Source organism: Schistocerca nitens, chromosome 5, assembly GCF_023898315.1.
Source record: "Schistocerca nitens isolate TAMUIC-IGC-003100 chromosome 5, iqSchNite1.1, whole genome shotgun sequence".
In the NCBI taxonomy this organism is placed as follows: domain Eukaryota; kingdom Metazoa; phylum Arthropoda; class Insecta; order Orthoptera; family Acrididae; genus Schistocerca; species Schistocerca nitens.
In genome coordinates this window covers 479902371-479923042 of record NC_064618.1, presented here as the reverse complement: position 1 = coordinate 479923042, position 20672 = coordinate 479902371, and the positions used below count along the sequence as shown (strand labels likewise).

The 20672-nt window shown below is 41.5% G+C and overlaps 2 protein-coding genes across 5 annotated transcripts in view; one reads left to right on the top strand and one right to left on the bottom strand.

The window, feature by feature from the left end:
- The window catches only part of LOC126259388 (neuroparsin-A-like), a 244252-nt gene extending 225467 nt beyond the window's left edge, over window positions 1-18785 (bottom strand). For both annotated transcript variants that reach the window (XM_049956144.1, XM_049956146.1), the window contains exon 1: window positions 18633-18785. The gene's annotated coding sequence lies outside the window, so the exon portion shown is untranslated. The remainder of the gene's footprint in view (window positions 1-18632) is intronic.
- The window catches only part of LOC126259386 (uncharacterized), a 229236-nt gene that overhangs the window by 148804 nt on the left and 59760 nt on the right, over window positions 1-20672 (top strand). The gene's annotated exons all lie outside the window — the stretch shown is intronic.

Genomic DNA, 20672 nt, shown 5'->3' with positions numbered 1-20672 from the left:
GTCCATGGATTCATGAGGTTGTCTCCATACTCTTACACGTCCACCCGTCGATATCATTTGAAACGACTCGTCCGACCAGGCAACATGTTTCCAGTTATCAACAGTTGAATGTCGGTGTTGACAGGCCTAGGCGGGGTCAGGGATTTTCTCTGCCTCGTGATGACTGGGTGTTGTGTGATGTCCTTAGGTTAGTTAGGTTTAAGTAGTTCTAAGTTCTAGGGGACTGATGACCATAGATGTTAAGTCCCATAGTGCTCAGAGTCATTTGAACCATTTGACAAGCCTAGGCGAGGCGTAAAGCTTTGTGTCGCTCCGAAAGCCCATGTCGATGATGCTTCGTTGAATGGTTCGCACGCTGACACGTGCCGATAACCAAGCATTGAAATCTACAGAAATCTACGAAAGGGTTGCACTTCTGTCACGTTGAACGATTCTCTTCAGCTGTTAAAAATGGTTCAGACGGCTCTAAGCACTATGGGACTTAACATCTGAGGTCATCAGTCCCCTAGATTTAGAACTACTTAAACCTAACTAACCTAAGGACATCACACACATCCCTGCCCGAGGCAGGATTCGAACCTGCGACAGTAGCAGCAGCGTGGCTCCGGACTGAAGCGCCTAGAACCACTCGGCCATAGACGCCGGCTCTTTAGTTGTCGTTGCTCCCGTTCTTGCAGTATCTTTTTCCGGCCGCAGCGATGTCGGAGATTTGATGTTTTACCGCATTCCCGATATTCTCGGTACTCTCGCGAAATGGTAGTAGGGGAAAATCCTCACTTCATCGCTACCGCAGAGATGCCAACTGTAACACCACGTTCAGACTCACTTAAATCTGCATAACCTACCATTGTAGCTGCGGTATCCGATCTAACAACTGCGCCAAACACTTTTTATCTTATACAGGCGTTGCCGACCGCAGCGCCGCATTCTGCCTGTTTAAATATCTATGTATTTGAATACGCATGGCTACACCAGTTTCTTTGGCGCGTCAGTGTATGTGTACGTGTAAGAGTTGTACATGCATATTGATGATGCCTGGAAACCGAGAGAGGCGGGGTAGACTCCAGAGGTGCGCAAATTCTCCTTCCATCCGGCCTGCCCCTATCTCCGCCACCACTGTTAAAGCAACTCAACCTACCGCAACGGAATCGCAAGGGTACATGTGTGCTGAAGTACAACGGTTAAAGCAGACCAGATTGGGTTTCCGAAATCCCGACAAGCATCACGGGACCCGTTTAGCCTGCTGCATCTGGCAAATAGTTGTGCTACCAATCCAGTGTGACTATCAAGGTATAGGTCTGCGTATGTAGTTTGCATGGGGGCTTAGTTAAATATAGAATGCAAATATTTTTAATTTTAGTAGCTGACTGTCCGGTTACGCAGTCTCGTAACCGGTTGGCCCTGACTGGTATTAGTACGCAATCTGACTGCATAGAATAACAAGAAATGAAAGAAAACTTCCGTTAACACAATTAATTAATTAAGTCCCCAGCAACTATAAAAGCTACGAAACAAAAACTACGAACAACAAAGCACAAGTGTAACTGTTCTGTGTGTGGAAGTGTGATTCAACGTACACATCTGGCACGGTTCTTCCTCAAAAAGACAAGATATTTTAAATACCATTTACACTGAATTAATTAAATAAAACTGAAATACTATACTTGCACATAGAAACCAGAATTACGCTCTAATACATGAACACAAGCCAGATGCTTTGTTGACTGAACCTGTGACCAAGAGGCATTATTGTTTAAGACATTTGAAATAAAAATAAAAAAAATTATTACCTTCATATGTATTGACGAAACATACACTCTGATCATTACAACATCCGCAATCGAACAGCATCGGCTGTCCAGCCCATCAGAACAACTGCATTCAACATGCTCACAACTAGTCACGGCTACATCGGAACTCCTACTGCCCACTTCTCAATATGCATTCTCCACGACGACTTCTCGACAAGAACTCTCCACTACCACATCTCGACAAGCACTGGCAGTGGAGGCGGCTGAATAATACTCTTTGGCGCAATCTCTGGCGCTGTGACTCAGTGTAGCCACCTTTCAAGTTTCACTGCAGCTAATTTATCATAACTATGGCAGCACCAAAATGAACAAACCAAACTGGAAGAAAACTGAGGAGAAATTAAAAATAGGGGACTATACACCAGTCATGAAACGGAGCGCAATTCCAGCAGGGAAAAAGTTTTCGTGGGTTTATGAGGCAGCTTCAAATAAATGTATGGAATTTGTATGAAACGTTACTAAATACTCATTCTGGAACCTCAAGCCTGTTACAACATGTTTGCATATTTGACGAGGAGTTTAGTCACTCCATATATATTTTGAAAGAAGACAAAGATTTAATGGCTGACAAGTGTATGGACATGTGCGCTAAAGACTTGACGCCAATTAACATTACTTAGGATCTATAAAGTTAGGGCAATCATTGACAGAGACAGGAAGAAAAATATGGCTCAGTGGATATTAAAAACCACGTTCTGGTATTGCGAAGAAAAGTTTGTGTGAAAGAAAAACTACTTCTTTCCCACATGTACTTTTTAGATTAACGTAATATGGATAACGAACTTCGTCTCTGCTAAAATGTATTTGGGGAATTTATAACGATCTGTTTTGCCCACTTAGAATGAATTCAGCGAATCCCCGATACACATCCTGGAAAAAATAATTAAAATTGGCAGAACTGGCGTTATATTTGGCTGGAACACGCTAGACTAACAAAACCTTACTTTAGTTGCCGCTGCAGTATAACAGACATCTTCAGGTGCAAAGGATCTCGACTTCCAGAGATGGTTCCGCTTGCTACAGAAGATAAGTATTAGAGCCGACCTGATTATGGTCCAAATCGAGAATCGCCATTACTTGTCGAAAGAAGGCGGAGTTGCAGAGAAGGCCGTTCATTTCTTAATACATAAATAAGACCGAAATACGCAGAAAAGGCAAACAAGGGAATATAAAATCCATCATTTTCTGATCTAAAATGACCCAAAAAGAATATATATTTCATCTACATCTACATCATACTCCGCAAGCCACCTAATAGTGTTTGGCGGAGGGTACTTTCGGTACCACTATCTGATCTCTCCAACCCTGTTCCACTCGCGAATATTGCGTGGGAAGAATGATTGTCGGTAAGCCTCTATATTGGGTTTAATTTCTCGAATTTTCTCCTCGTGGTCAATACGCGAGATGTACGTGGGGGGAAGTAGTAAGTTGCCCGACTCCTCCTGAAAAGTGCTGTCCCGACACTTCAATAGTAAATCTCTCCGCGATTCACAACGCCTCTCCTGTGATGTCTGCCAGTGGAGTTTGTTTAGCATCTCCGTATTGCTCTCTCGGCAACTAAACGATCCCGTGACGAAACGCGCCGCTCTTCGTTGGATCTTCTCTATCTCCTCTATTAGTACTGCCTGATAGGGATCCCAGATAGATGGACAATACTCAATATTTCATTGCGATGCGTCTTGTGATGATCAAGTAAAAAAAAAAATATTTTTCATCAACTTCCGAGCATACTCATAAGACTGCAATGAACGTGTACAGAATAAATTGCTACGCAGCGCAGCATCGCGGGAAGACGGAGAGGCAGGCAAGACTCCTGTAGCCTGCTTGGGTTGGGTGTAGCTTGGTTTGGATGGGAGTAAAACAACCTGCCCATTTTGGTGATAATGTGCGGAGGTTTGTTTGCCGAGTTGACAGGCAAGCATGGGCAGATTAAAAGCGTAATGTGTACATCTCTATTCGAATCCCAGTTGGACCAGTGAAATTTTCGGTGTGGTTCTTATCTAGCGGCCACCTCTCAACCATGTGCAGAGTCGCCAAGAACTACACGTGGTTCGGATTCCACGTTAAACTGTAGGTCTCGTTTTCCAGTTTGGATAACTGGAGCAGATTAGGGACACACAAGCCGTCTATTTGGAGCAGAACTCAAGCCTCACGTAAGCAGGCAGGATTAGCATGTAGCGGGACCCATGCCTCCCGAATAAGTCTAAAGGCTTCATGGTGAGCACGTCCTCCGACGCTGTTGCAGTTACTGTGAATAGAACGGGATAGAAAATGCTACTTCAGAAAGATTATGCTTTCGGATTCCAAAAACTGTTAGAAGGGGGTGCAGCACGGTGGACGTGCAACATTAAGAATTGCAAAATGTCTCCATTGAAGACAGCGATGTACTTGAGAGTCAAGACGACCACCAATAAGCAGGAATAGATGGAGGCAGAAAATAGTTTATGATCTGAAGAGGGAAGATACGGAAGATGAGAGACCGTCAAAACTTATATGTAATCAATAGAAAGGAGAACACACGGAAGACATAACCCTTAAAGATGACGACAGCTTTCGTAAATTTATTCAAAAAGCTAGGCGGAAAATCCTACCGAAGTTACCTACGAGTATTTAGGAGATTCGTGTTGGTCTGACCACGTTAAGTGCGAAAACTACATATGACGGATTTTTTGTTAGATAACGATGCTGACAAGAATGTTATAATATTCTATGTAGGTGGAAACCTCAAAATACTTACTGCGAAGCAATATTTGTTTATGAAACTTTCAAGTATTGCATAAACATTTTTGTGAGCTATTTGCAATAAATTGACTTGTTAATAGACATTGGTTATTTCTTATCAGTATGTCTTTTAAACAGTTGTTGCTAAATGTGATAATCTAGGCCTGAACTTATCTCCGTCAATAAAGTTTTCAGATTTGAAAGAAGCATTATGAAAGCTGGAAGCGATGTGTAAAGTGATGAAAGAATCCAAGGTTGTAAATTTCATCTTACACACAGCAGGTGGCGAAAGATACAAACGTTGTGACGTGCACATGACCCACTATTCCAGATGTGAAGTCGCGATGTTTCTGTCTCATACATTTAGTTTGACAATGCTCAATCCTGGTATGGTTGGTGACTGTTTTGCTGAGCATGTAACAGCAGCAATACCTCCGTGTGAAAAACTACAAACGTTCTACGACTACTTATTGGATATTTATACAGAGCCTAGGACCGCTCGGTCACTCTGGCCGGTTGTGTGTGTCTGTGTATAATTTTGTATGTTTGTTCTGTTGACATGTTCCACAGCGTAACGTTTTATTGTAAATATGATATATGGTACAAATAGATAACTGACGAATTTTAAAGTGAAATGTTCGTTTGCAGTACTGACACATATTATAAGAGGAACACGAACTTCTATGTAGTACTGACGTAACTGTTGAACTCCCAACATATTAATTTTAAAACACAGACGAGTTGCAATGTGAACAAACAACAGAAATTCTTGCAAATAACAGCCTGTGATATATGCTACCCTTGAGGGGTAACTGCTTACCAGCACATAGATGTGAATGTAATAGGCGTTCTCTTGCTTCGGCGTCAAACTTAGTAAAACATCCTCTAGATTTCGTAGATTTTTAGGGGAATCACGAAGTGCTAAAGAAATTTTCGTCTGTGAAATAACTATACCGAAAACTTCAAGATTCTGGAACAGATTATTGAGAGTGTTTGGAATGTGTCACCACAAATCGAGGCATAGTAAACAAAACAACAAGCACGGACCAACAACATGATAGCACCCCACAAAACAATGTAGAAAGTGGGTCTTGATTAAGAAGCAAATCTGTTTTGTTTTCCAGCATGAAAGAGAGATGAGTAAATGAGTTCCATAAAAACAGATTTCGATTATAATTGGAACAGTCTGTCATTGTAGATTACCATAGCCGTGGATGACGAAGGATATCTAAAAATAACATACGAAGGTTCTACTGGGAACTGGAAAGTGATATACATTGTATTTAACGCCCTGTGAGAGAAATTCATTCAGCAAGTGTAAGTCCGACTGCGGAGAACTTGCGTATGAAAGAATAGAAGAAAAAGCATTTCAGCCTCATGGAAAACACTGTGCTGCATCAGTGTACCACCTCAATACGAAAATGTGTGAGCTCTGAATACAAATGTGAAACAACGGTTTACAAGACACACAATACTCTTAAAAGGCTGCTGCCGTGTTAAAAATGCGATAGATATGAATTGAATAATGGTGAACATGCTATAGCAATAAATACCAATCACTGAATCTCGACTTCAGCCTTAATGATCAAATACAATTCCGCTATTCACCCTTACTGAAGCAGCAGCAGCCAGTTAATTTTTTTTTTCTTCGTCGTCAGATAATATGCTTGTTGTAAATAGTATATTCCTCACAATGCATTGAATCCTTCCTTCCTTCTGCCCCTCTCCCTTTTGCCCATGCACCAATTTTTCAATGTAATTTGTTCACATAACGCAATAGTGTATACCAGTATTCACTTGATGTATTGTTTTACCCTCATATTCTTATACTTTAGGTCTCTGAAAGTAATTAAGGGTTACTCGTATATACCTTCTTTGCGTCTATTTCAGTGTGCTTAATAACAGTTTATCATTTTGTTTATAGTTGAGAGAACTTAACCAATAACTGTGTAACTTGTTTATTACAACATATTTGAGTTAGTCACCCAATAGGTTCCGGGATTTATACTCATATGTTTACAGTCTAAAACATTCAGTTCATCATTACAGACTATGTCTTGTTTTGAGCCATGTAAAACTGAGCATTGCGTTTTGTGTTTTTCGTATAGATATATAGTCATAAAATGTTCACATACCTTTGGAAACAATAATCTTTGTACATATAGTAACTTTAATTATTTGTGTTTTCCCGCTACCTTATTTATTTTGTCCTCAATTTAACACATTGAAACGCTTTCCAACCATGTTTTCCTCACCATCAGCTGTTCATACATACAAATGTTACTTCAAGCTAAAAATTAACCCAGAACTGTCTTCATCACTTGTTCTGCTACTGGAGAGACTGCTGGGGTATTTGGAGGGTCTTTCCCTTTTTCCTTCCCTTACTCAGCTTCCTATGCTTACCAAATTCTACCTGTGAACTCACGAATGGTGGGTAGCTCGTTTCAGATAATAATTATGTATTCTCTTTATTTTTGTATTAATTCCAAATAGCTGTGTTTGATTCTGTTCATTTATTACAGTCGATTTCAAAGCTCTGATGGCTTCATCGTAAGGCACATTCGTGATTTGTTGTTGGCAGCAGGCCTTTAGCTAGATGGAATGATACCGGGCACCCTGTAAGCCTGTCCACAGGGGCAGGCTGTCATGCAAGCAACTGGAAAGTATCTCGTGTCAAAGGCAGCCCTGATTTCCAGAATTCCTTGCTGCTTTCGAAACTTTCATGCTATTTTATTCTCCTAAAGTTAGTTGTAAAATTTGAAAAGTGATATGTAAAAATAAAATCGCTTCTACTAAAATGTTTTCTGCATGGGCTGGAGGAGGGTCATGGTAGCCACGCCCCCTCCCCCCACTCCCCCTTAAGTATGCACTTAATCCACACATTATTGGCATTATTGGCAATGTAGAATACTCAGTGAGGTAGGAAACGAGACAACAAACGAGCAGACGCGGTTATGCAAGAGGAAATCTTACGCTATATAATTCGTACATGATTAGCCGTTCGTGTATATCGTTATAGATAGCTTGCGTGTGTCTGGTTCGGCCTGGTTTTTCAACAGTCTTCGCGATAACTAATTCGGACGATTGTTTTTTTGTGTTTTTACCGCTGGCCAGAGGCTAGAGGACAGCACGTTAAACATTGCATTGTCTTGTATAAATTTTTGTTGCATGTTACTTGTTGTTCATCTACGAGGTGAACACATGTATGCTATTTGAAATATTTTTGTTAATGCAGGCAACTGATTTCTTCGGTTATTAATATATGGCCGTTTAGTCTGACGCCGCCTCCAGTGCCCGTTTCCCCGTACAGCCCTTAGCGGCTCACAGTGTGTTACAGTACCAATGTTATGTCAGTGCCAATACCTGTAATTGTTATATGGTTTTAAATATGATTTTAAGAAATTGTTGTATATGACGAGAGCATTTGGCTCGTAACTGTTTTCAGCTGTAACTACGTGTTAATATAGTCACCTCATAGATTTATTCATTATAATAACCACTTATTCTTAGTTTTTCCTCTACATTAATGGTTTTGTAATCTTTTATAAGTAATTGTTTTTGATTTTTTTTCTTTTTAAGACGCCTATAGTCTGTTTTGAAAGCGAATCAGATTAAATCTTGTTGCAACCGGTTGGCTGTATTATACAACTGACATTAGAAAGAAATGGGATTCGAACAGAATTAGCTCGCCATCAGAAGAGAACCTAGTGGAAGCTGCAGCAGCCTTGGCACCACTTCGACGCGACTGACAGCACCCCCCCGCCCCACCCTTACCCCTTCCTCCCCACTCCGCCGCCCGCTCCATTTCCCCTCGCCTGTCTCGCCCTGACGTGGCCACTGTTTACTCACTAGATCGGGAGCTTGTTCTATATAGGCCTCGCCACTGACAGCCAGCCCACACACGTCTGCGATCTGCAGCTGAGGCGCTATCCTTGCCCATCTTACGCTTGCATGTTCTGCAATATGGCTGGCACTGTAAACATCTGACACCACTCCCTCGCCCGGTCTTACCGGCATTTTTACCTCGAGCTATTACTTTTCTGGCACTGAGGTGGAATTATACCTCCATATATCTATCCATGTAAGTATCTTCCTTCCATACCTTCCTGATTATAATTTTTTTCTTTGAAAAAGCCTCACCAGTTTTACTTTACTCAAGGAATATGGCGATATCGTCAACCAAATGCTACAGAATCATCTGCAATTCTTTTCTACAACGATAACATACACTCTAAGGAAAAAAGCCACACAACATGAAGGAATTATCCGAACGGATCGAAAACAGGTGTATGTGATGTACATGTACAGACAAATAAATGATTACAATTTCAGAAAGAGTGGATGATTTATTCAGTAGAAAGAGCTTCGCGAATTGAACAAGTCGATAGCACGTTGGTCCACTCTGGCCGTCATGTAAGCAGTTATTTGGCTTTGCATCGATTGATAGAGTTATTAGGGATATCGCCCCATATTCTATCCAATTGGAGTCGTCAAAATCCAGAGCTGGTGGAGGATCTTGCCGATAATGCGCCAAAATTCCTCGATTGTGTAGAGATATGGCTATCTTGTTAACCAAGACATAGTTTGGCAAGCCTGAAGGCAAGCAATAGAAGCACTTGCCGTGTGCCGGCGGTCATTATCTTGCTGAAATGTAAGCCCAGGATGGTTTGCCATGAAAAGCAACAAAACGGGGAGTAAAATATCGTCGACCTTGCCTTGTGTTGTAAGAGTGCCGCGTATGGCAACCAAAGGTGCCTCCCCAGACCATCATTCCTGGCATCATATGGTAGGCGACAGTCAGGTTGGAACCCCACCGCCGTTCGGGACTTCTGCAGACACGTCTTCGACCTGGAATCTCATTGACTGGAGTAGGATTGTCTCCAGTGGTGGGTCCCGCTTCGAACTGAGCGCCGAGGACCCGTGAAAAGTACAAAGAGACGCCGCGGACAGTGGTGGGATTGCAACATGACCGTCTCCCGCCATACTGCCCGACAACCAGGTGTGATGTGTTGTGTTGCCACTTCTTTTCATAATAGGAACCCTTTGGTGATCATCCGCAGCACTCTTACAGAACAGTAGTATGTCGACGGTATTCTACGTCCGTCTGTTGCCGTTCATGGCATCCCTCACATGGCGGGACTTTCTACTGCTTTTCTTCGTGCTTTCCAAACCCTATCTTGAACAGCAAGGTCGCCGGATCTGTCCCCACTTGAGAACGTTTCGACCATTATGGGTAGGACCCTCCAAACAGCTCTGGATTTTGACGGTCTCACGCGCCAGTTGGACAGAATTGTGGGCACGACATCCCTCCGAAGGACATGCCACAACTATAGCAATAACTGCTTGCATAAGGGCCAGAAGTGGACCAATGCGTTACTGACTTGCTCAGTTTGTGCAGCTCCTTCTCTTGAATTCAATTTTTCTGAAACTGTAATCATTTATTTGTCTCTACATGTACATCACATGTACATTCCCACCCCATTCGGATAATTCCTTTGTTTTGCGTCGAGGATGTGCTGATAAATAACTACGAAGAAAATAATTTGATTCGTTCCGTCGTTTCCGAGTTATTTAGCGTTGAAATTAGCCAATAAGGTCGTTGCACGAGCAAATTCAAGCAGGCTGCCAGAGACAGTGTCTCCAAACGCGGTCTTCGTTTGGTGTCCTCAAACCAAACAAACGTACCTTTTGCTCACCTAGTATAACCTTATCACTTCCAAAAAAGGCACATTTTCCCTGGTAATGAGCATTGGAACAAGACCCACAGATGTCTCGTGCGTTACCGCATTTTAGCGCATGCAAATGCTTGAATCTGCGCGCAGGGTGACCTGATTGATTAATTTCAATGCTAAATATCTCGGAAACGACGAAACGTATCGATTTTTTTCCTTAACGGTTATCTCTCAGCACAACCTTCCTGCAAGCTTTTAAGATTGTCCAGAAAACGAAAGACAACTATCTCATCTCCATCACACACACACACACACACACACACACACACACACACACACACACACACAAAGGCAACAGCATCCTGCCCGAAAAGTATCATTATGAAGTAATTAATCTCCCACAAACCTAAATGGAATGCTTCTCTCATTGATAGGGAAATGTTTATATCACATAAGTAGACTGACCGAGTCGCTCAAATGATTTTCGATAGGCAACAGTATAACAGAGGCACGAAGTATCTAGGTACATATTAAAAGAGTTTATATCACCTTTTGGAGCTAGTCCATAACGTAATATAGGCGGTGGTTCATCCTTTGTAGCGATATTTCAAATCTAGAAGGCCAGTTTGTACTTTCTGAGATGAGTTAATTATGTTCTGAAACTGAGTTCGCCTCGTTTTTTAAGTCCTGGAACAACACAGCCAGCACTTCACCACCATTGAGAAACAGACATTTTCATTATACAGTGCACCAGTGCACACACACATGGGTAAAGGGGAAAAAAGGAAACAGTTACTTCCACCATGGTCTTGTCATGGGTGTATTACCATTGACCAAACATTAGAGGAAAACATATGGAAAACGCATTAAAGTTGAGCGAGAAGACATAAAAACTCCGAGGTTTGCTAGTGATATTTTAATTCTGTCAGAGATGGGAAAAGACTTGGACGAGCATTTGAACAGAAGGAATAGTGTCTTGAAGGGATATGGGATGAGTATCATCAAAAGTAAATGGAATATAGTCGAATTAAATCAGGTGATGCTGAAGGCATTAAATTAGGGAATGATCACTAAAAGCAATAGTTAAGATTAGCTATTTAGGCAGCAAAGGAAATGATGACAGCTGAATTAGAAAGGATGTAAAATGCAGATGGGTAAGAGCAAAAACAGTATTTCTGAAAGAGATAAATTTGTCGACAACTAACACAATTTTATGAAGGTGTAGTCTTTTACAGAAGTAAAACGTGAACGATAAATAGGTCAGACAAGAATAAAATCGAAGTTTTTGAAATGTGGTGTTACAGACGAATGCTGAAGATTAGATGGCTAGATCAAATAACTAAGGAGGAGGTACGGAATAAAATAGGGAAAAATGCAATCTACGCCACAACATGACAGAAAGAATGGACACAGGATGACACGGCGGTCGGTAGGCCCCGATTGACCCTTTTAGGATCGAGGGTGGAACTTTTTTTACTCATTCCAGGATTTTACCATTAATCTTGTAATCGGATATTATCGAATGCTCACTCTTTCATAGGTGTAGCATCTTATATTTATCGACATTTAAAGACAGCTTTACCCCATTACACTAAGTGGAAGTTTTACTCAAGTCTCCTGTATTTTCTTACTATCTTTCAACGACAACACTTTCGTGTGGACAACATCTTCGTCAGTGAACAACCTCATAGTGCTGCTGATCCTACATGACAAATCGCTTATGTACCTTCAGAGAATTAGTGGTCCTGATACATTTTCTCTGGCATACACGATGTTACAGTCACTTCTGTGTAAAATCGCCATCCACTGCAATGTATTGGGCTCTACTTCTCTAGATTTATTCGAGCCAGTCACATTTCTGCGAACGTAATTCATATAATAGTACCTGTGTTTTTAGGCTACAATGAGTACTTTACTGAACACCTTTCGGAAATTGGTGAGGCAGAATCTATTTGCAACAAACAGTGTGTGGATAAAGCAAGCTGCGTTTCACATAATATCCCGTCTCCGTGCTGATACAGACACCCACGCGTGCTCTCTCTCTCTCTCTCTCTTTCTCTCTCTTTCTCTCTCTTTCACTTTTGTGTTAGGCTGCTCATGTCTTCCCATCTGTCTGTCTGAAAAGCTGCAGTAGTATTCTTCCACACTTGAACTTCATATTGACCACATAAATTTTAATGGAGGTGGGTCTAATATTCATCACAAATGTTTGACATAAGATGATAGAGAAACTTTCGCTATACTCTGACTGTATATTGTAAAGTGATAGTTGGGATCCCTACTACTAATTTATGTTAATTTTTTGCAAGTCGCTATTCAGAGTTCTATAAATAATCTCTGACTCTGTATTGCGTGCTATTTAATAAGTTTCAATGAACTTCCCTTAAACGTCTTAGGCGAATGCCGGAGGACCACGGTACACTACGTTTCGACAGAAGTTACGGTTTAACTTATTTACTTACTCCCTCCCTCCCGTCCGAATACAGAGCGAGAGGCAACAGCCCAAGAGAGAGTCTGCCTACTCTATGCAGAAACCTCGGAGACAAGTTCGGGACGCCGTGTAAAAAGGAAAGATGGCAGAATTGTATGTGGGTTTACTTAGAAGGGAGATGTTAGAAAATTGATAAAACTAGGAGTTCCTTCACCTGCCGACATGGTGTATGAAAACATTATACGATGGCTTCCGGAAAAAAAAAAAAACACTTGCGTTTTCATGTCGCATGGATAAGAGTGGAGGGGACGAGAAGCTGGGGATGGGGGAGGGCACCCCGTCGTTCAAATGTCTCACGAAGTGAAGTGTGCTCAGGGCTGTGATAGCGATAGCGACAAAGCCGCATTACTTCTCGTTCACCTACAATAGCCGTTCAGAAAGATCGTTGGTAATCTAACCAACAATAAGTAAAATCCGTTCTGCAATATGGTTTTTAGCGGTAAAATATTTCAAAGTCGTTTACATTCATAACGAAATTTGTGCTGTATAAGGATCGAATGTGATGACTAAGCGTGTTGTGCGTCTACAACGTCGTTTGTTGAAGAATGGAAGGACGAATTCTCATGATAATGATAGAAGTGGCCATTAGTTTGCAGCCAATAAAGAATAAGTACAGAAAATTGACGAACGATTCGTGTAAAACCGGAATTTAACAATATCTCAAATGCGTGCGACATCTCCCCCAGATTTCTCGGAAAGTTTTACACGAGATCGTGAAGATAAGGGTACCCCATGTTCTGTGTTTGTTGGGCTCCAAAACTCACACTCAGAAAAATTTTGTGCAGAGGCAATTCGTCAACTTGTTAAGAGATCTTCTAAATGCCTAAATCTGATTGGTGATTGTGTAGAGACGTAATAAAAAGCAATAGTTTTAAATTTCTTCAACTAAGTTTGTTTCAGTTATTCAAGTGTTTTATTTACATCTAAACGGAGGGCACTTTCTGGCTAGCTTTCGTATTTTGCCACTGTGGATCCTATTTTGTAAAACATGCAAGCTGTTATGCTACCGACGTTCAAACATACGAAGGGATTCCATACATGGAAAGAAAATTTATGCGGTATTCCCTAAAATGTACTAGAGAGAGCAGCCAGGCATTCGTATCTAAGTGAGGACTTATTTAGTAGCATGAAAGATGAAAGTGGAGTTAGTGATCATGATACAAACCGTGATTGATGCAGGGACTGCCGGTTGAACCCGAACGTGAATAAATGTAAGCTGTAGCGCGTAAATAGGCAAGAAGAATCTTAACGGAAAAAAAAATTCATCCACATAACACCTATTAGAACAATTCTTGACTATTGGTCATCAGCCTGGAAACCTAATCAGGTTGGATTAACGGACAAGAAAGAGAAGATTCAATGAAGAGTAGCGCGTTTCGTCACGGAATCGTTTAATAGTCGAGAGAGCGTTACGCAGATCCTTAACAAATTTCCGTGGCAGATGATAAAGTGAGGTTTACTCGTTAAAATTCAGAGGACGTACGTTCAAGAAAGAGTCACGATACATAACATACCATTCTGGAAGGATTATTGTACAGTCCAGTCCCACTGTTCTCAGTTCATTAATGGTAAGTGATCGCCCAAATTTAAAAAAAAAAAATTGTTCAAATGGCTCTAAGCACTATGGGACTTAACATCTGAGGTCAACAGTCCCCTAGAACATAGAACTACTTAAACCTAACTAACCTAAGGACATCACAGACATCCGTGCCAGAGGCAGGATTCGAACCTGCGACCGTAGCAGTAGCGCGGTTCCGGACTGAAGCGCCTAGAACCGCTCGGCCACAGATGCCAGCCCCCAAATTTCAATTAACAAGATAATTATTATGTCAGAACCAGTAACCTCAACATTGTGATTAACATATGACGTAAATAATAATGAAATAGTAACATATTAAACCTACAGAACTGTCAGTTGGTAGGAACGTCTGAAATTTTTACTCTCTGTTCTAATTAGCACATAATAAAATCATGTTATACCATGTTACTCATTTTCGTTTGTAAGCCAAAAATAGAAGAAACAAAGTTTGGGTTAACATATGTACTGCTGTTATTCCTCTGTCTAACTTACGTATTTAACTAAAATCACTAATTTTCGAAATAATTGTGAGACATTGCGAAGAAGAAGAAGAATGTGTGTGAAATCTTATGGGACTTAACTGCTAAGGTCATCAGTCCCTAAGCATACACACTACTTAACCCTTTGTTGCCTGACGGTACTTAAAAGTACCAGTAAGTTTTGACTCTCATTATTTTCTCGTGGTGCAGTTTCGTGATCTGAGAGCCTGTCGGTACGTAACAGTAACTCTGCTCTATTGTTTTATAGATGTTATTGTACAATACATAGACCTCTCTGGCGGTCAGAGCTTGAAATTGTTTTTCGCGCGCTGCTGTGAAAACACAAGATTGTATGTGCTTGTTTCCATGGTGTTGTCTGAATTTGTGCGCAATTTATTGAAACTTCCGTTGAGTTTTCCGTTGTACGTACTTACCTTCTTTGTTTTCTTATAATAGTTTGAAGCATTACGTTACAAGTGAATGAGATAAAGTGGAAAATATAAGGCAGACTTATTAGTACCGTCAGGTTGTGCGAACACTTTATTGTAACAACAATGCGTTACCTCTCACTAGTTGTTCTGTCCACTTTTTCTCACACAGAAATCCGTAAATACATTTGCCTGTGGAACAATTAGAACAAACAGGAAAGGTTTGCCAGGGAATTTACCTAAAGAAAAATGTCTAAATCAAATCACAGAGAGTCATCTTTAGACCTAACAGTATTTCAATGGAAGGAAAATAAAGCGGTGTATTTTGCGTCAAACTTCCATGGCACTGAACAGAGCGCAGTGACAAGAAAACAGAAAGATGGAACTAGTATGACTATACCATGTCCAGTTATTGTATGTGATTACAATAAGAACATGGGTGGTGTGGATCATGCAGACAGATTACGTTCAACTTATGGTCTTGACAAGCGATCAAAGAAATGGTGGCACCGTCTCTTCTGGGGAGCAATAGAAATTGCTTTTGTCAATGCTTACGTCATTTTCAGTGATCTACATGGGGCACTGCCACTGCTGGAATTCAGGCGTGCTGTGGCACTAGGGCTAATGAATGAAAAGCAAGTGCCAAATCTCAGAAAGAGAAACTCTGATAAAGATGAAATAACTCTCCCAAAGAGAAGGAAGGATAGCTTTTCTGTTCCGAAGGATGTACGTCTTGGCAACCGAGGGAACCATTTTGTAGTGTTCAGTTGTAAAAGAGGACGATGCGAAATGTGTGCGAAAAACAAAATTCAGTCGAGATCACATTCTCAATGTAGTACATGTAAAGTGTATTTGTGCTACAATGAGAAAAAGAACTGTTTCCTACAATTTCATGAGGTATCACTAAATATGTGATATGTATATACTGTCAAAAATGTATAGCTAAGTTACTATGTATTGTGAAGTTGCTCTAGAATAAATTTATGCGAAATTTAAAAAAAAATTCAGAAATATCATATTTCTGTTAATTAATTTTTTAATGTAAAAATATTTAATATTTATGTGGCATAAAGTACAAGTTATAAAAATTGGAGCATTTTTCTGCGCATGTTGTGATTCTGTCCATGGAGTCTGACGGTACTTCTGAGTACCAGGAGAGAAAAAAGTTGTGAAAAATAAAATAAAATTTTACAAAAAGTCCTACCATCATTTGAGACCACAATAGCATAAATTCTGCAAAGAAAATGTTAAAAAGTAAATTTTACCTTATGTCAGGAAACAAAGGGTTAACCTAAATTATCCTAAGGACAAGCACACACACACACACACACACACCCATGCCCGAGGGAGGACTCGAACCTCCGACGGGACCAGCCGCACAGTCCATGACTGCAGCGCCTGACAGTCCGGAACTGTGCGACCGTTACGGTCGCAGGTTCGAATCCTGCCTCGGGCATGGATGTGTGTGATGTCCTTAGGTTAGTTAGGTTTAACTAGTTCTAAGTTCTAGGGGACTGATGACCACAGCAGTTGAGTCCCATAGTGCTCAGAGCCATTTGAACCATTTTTTGCAGCGCCTGAGACCGCTCGGCTAATCGAGCGCGGCAGACATTGCGAAATAATGAAACAATATATGTATACAAATTATCAAAAGACGCTTTTCGTGTAAAAGATAAAACGAATATTAATACCAATAAAAATTTAGAATCATATGTATATCGAAAACGAGGTAGTAATACTGTACTTAATTTCGTCATAAAGTAATTAATGAATTTATTAAATTGGTGTGCATTCTGCTTATTTAATGTGGATCTATGTGGTAACATTGTTTCCTAAATTGTAACATTCCTGTACATATGTCATATTAGCTCTGTGTGATACGTTTTAGCTGTAATCTCTTAAAATTGTAACACTAAAAGTCATGTAATTTGATGGAATTACATTTTCCTGGAGACATATTAAGTCTGAAATTTATCTTCGGTGGACAGAAGCTGAAGTTGTGGTCTATCAGATCGAAAGATCACCTATACCTGAGGAACAGGCAGGACTTCCTCATTACATACAGGAAAATCTAATCCCATCAGATAAACAGATCGGCTGTGCCTGAAGTACAGGCGGCAGTGTTACCCCCATTATGTACAAAGCTGGGGTGCTGCTTCAGTACCATAAAGTGTCAGCAATACTAATGATTTAAGAAGGGAAAGTCAAGTTGGGCTGAGGTGTGAATTAAAGTTTGTGTTGGGGAGGGCATTGGATAAGGTAATCTGTGCAGCTGTGTTACTCACAATGTAGTGGCTAGCACATGTGTCTAGTAAGCAGAAGACCCGTGTTCAATTCCCACCCTCAGCACGCATTTTAATTCATTACTTCAGCTTCTGTCCTAATCAAAAATCAAGTAATTGTTTGAAAACGTATACAAGTACGTCACTTGTGGGGCTTGTTGATCTGATGTTTGCGATGGTCCAACAGTGTCACTTTGAGTAATACAGTGTTATGAAAAGTGTAAAGGCTTTCCTGTTACTCAATTCACTTAGCACGCTGAACAGATTATACATGAAAATCTAGTTCATGTGAAGAATTCCAGACCACTGAAGAAAAAGAGTTAAGTAGCCTACCTGAGTTACACCAATCATCTAAACTGTTTAAATGGTTCAAATGGCTCTGAGCACTATGCGACTTAACTTCTGAGGTCATCAGTCGCCTAGAACTTAGAACTAATTAAACCTAACTAACCTAAGGACATCACACACATCCATGCCCGAGGCAGGATTCAAATCTGCGACCGCAGCGGTCGCTCGGCTCCAGCCTGCAGCGTCCAGAACCGCACGGCCACTCGGGCCGGCCTAAACTGTTTATATTTCGTCGAGTTCTAACTAAAAACTACAGCAAACTTACATAAATCATTTTCCATTTATCAAGAAGACGTTACGCCTCAGTCGGGCAACATATTATTTTGAAACTTCTTTGGCAGCTTAAAACTGTGTGTCTGACCGGGACTCGAACTCGGGACCTCAGCCTTTCACAGGTAAGTGCTCTATCGACTGAGCTACACAAGCACGACTCACGACCTCTCCTCTCACCTTTAATTCCGTCAATACCTCGTCTCTTACCTCACAAATTTCACAGAAGCTCTCCTGCGAAACTTGCACAACTAGCACTTGCCCGCGAAAGGCAAAGGTCCCGAGTTCGAGTCTCGGTCCGGTACACAGTTTTAATCTGCCAGGAAGTTTCATGTCAGCGCACACTCCGCTGCAGAGTGAAAACTTCATTCTTCATCATATTACTTTCTCTCAAAAACGTCTCGCGAAATAAGTACGACGAGAAAATCAGAGAAATGAGAGACCTTACAGAAGTACATCGACAATAACCCTTCCCACAGTGCGTACGGGAATGGATCAAGGAAGGGGAAGGGGATAAGAAAGTGGTACCAGATGTATCCTCCGCCACGTACCTTAAGGTGACTTGCGGAGTAGTATAGGAGAAGACCTCCAGTTGGACCATATCGAGGTGGATGAATGCAGGACTCCGTCTCTGGATCCTTGGTTGGAAACGACGATCATCGCAATGACATCGACTGTGGAATATATCAAGTGTCTTCCATTTGTCTCAGTTATATTTATTACTTTGACACGTTTGAGTCACTCGTGCACGAGATAAGGGCGTGTCAAAGCACCAAATAAATAGTTGCTAATTGACTCCGCGGGTCAGCAGTTAAGGCGGTGGGTTCGGCGCCGCAGAAGATGTAAACAGAGAGGAGATGCCGCCGGCGGGGCGGCCACGCGCGATCCAAGTCCGGGGCGTTCCCGCGACCCCGTGACCCGGCCCTCACAAAGCAGCAGTAAACACAAATTTGGCAAACAATCGCGCCAGCCGGTTGAGGACATTTGGCGCAAATACAAGCCGTATTAACCCTCTAAAAACCGCGCAGCAGCAGAGAGTGCCGCAACCCCAGTGTTCGCGAAAGTACGTGTTAGTCCTCTCACTTAACCTCTAGGCAGCGAGTGAACGAGATAAGTTGAGTGCTTCTTGTAGACAGTCTGCAGAACGGTCACGGTCCAGCTGCAAGTTGAAGTCAGTTGCCGAGCAGACATTTCATGATTACGCCTTGGTAGGCGATAACTTTTCTGCAGCCGGGTTATAGACCTCGACCCACCAGTCTGGGTCAATGCCGGTTTAATCTGAAATCTGTAGCTCGACCTGGAGTGATATTTCGCAGCACATGCAGCGCCTGCGTGCCCACTCTCTGCTTTTTGGCATCTTTCCTGGTCCGATTACCCTACCCTTCAATACACAAGCGCTACTCAACAATTCCTGGAATTTGAATATAGTGTCCAAACAATCAGCAGCACAAACTTCCGTCGCTAGACGCCTCTAGTTGTGTCCTTCGACACCAGCCTGCCACGTGACGTCATTATGAGTGCATCCGAGGCCCACGAGAAGGAAAGACGGGGGCGTGTACGTCATAGCACGTGACACTGCAGGTCTTATGTGCGCCAGAACCGTTTCCGGCAGGGGACGAGTAACTATTTCAGACGAATTCAATAATCCTTGACTGGGGTTTAAACGCATGCAAGCTCTCGATAGCACATGACAAAGTTAAGACCTTAAACGGATACCTTTCAATTACATATTGATTTCCCGTGGACCCTTCATGAAACCAAGCGTTCGCGAAGTGCTTCAGACAAGCCGACTAGTTCGTTGCAGGGCCTGTATTTATCGTGAGCCCCGGAGTGCATCGGTGTACACGTTGTACTGATTTCATTACAACGTGTTCTACTGTATCTGATAGTTTGTAAATAACTGACTTGAAGGAACAAAGGATCTGCGTTAAGTATTGTATTAAGTATTTATATTTGATAACGAACTACATAACTGACTTGAAGGAACAAAGGATCTGCGTTAAGTGTTGTATTCAGTATTTATATTTGATAACGAACTACAGTTTATATCTGTACGGTGCGAAAAGTGGCAATTGCCTCTAATTAATGAAAAGTTTGAAGTCATCCACAAGAGTACTAAAAGGAATCCACTAAATTTCGGTTACATGATAAATGACACAAGTCTAAAGGTTGTAAATTCAACTAAATTCTTAGAGACTACAGTTAGAATAACTTCAATTGGAACCATCACATAGATGTTGTGGAGGGAAAGCAAACCAAAGACTACTAAAGAGACTGCTTACACCACATTCGGCCGCCCTCTTCTGGAGTACGGCTGTACTGTGTGGGATCCGCATCAGATAGGATTGTTCAAAGAAAGGCAGCTGGTGTTGTACTGTCGCGAAATAGGGAAGACAGTGGCACGGATACGATACGCGAATTTGGGTGGCAGTAATTTAAACAAAGGACTTTTTCGTTCTGACAGGGTCTTCTCATGAAATGTCCGCCTGCTTAGCTGAGTGAACTGCCACCAAAATGGTTCAAATGGCTCTGAGCACTATGGGACTTAACTGCTGAGGTCATCAGTCCCCTAGAACTTAGAACTACTTAAA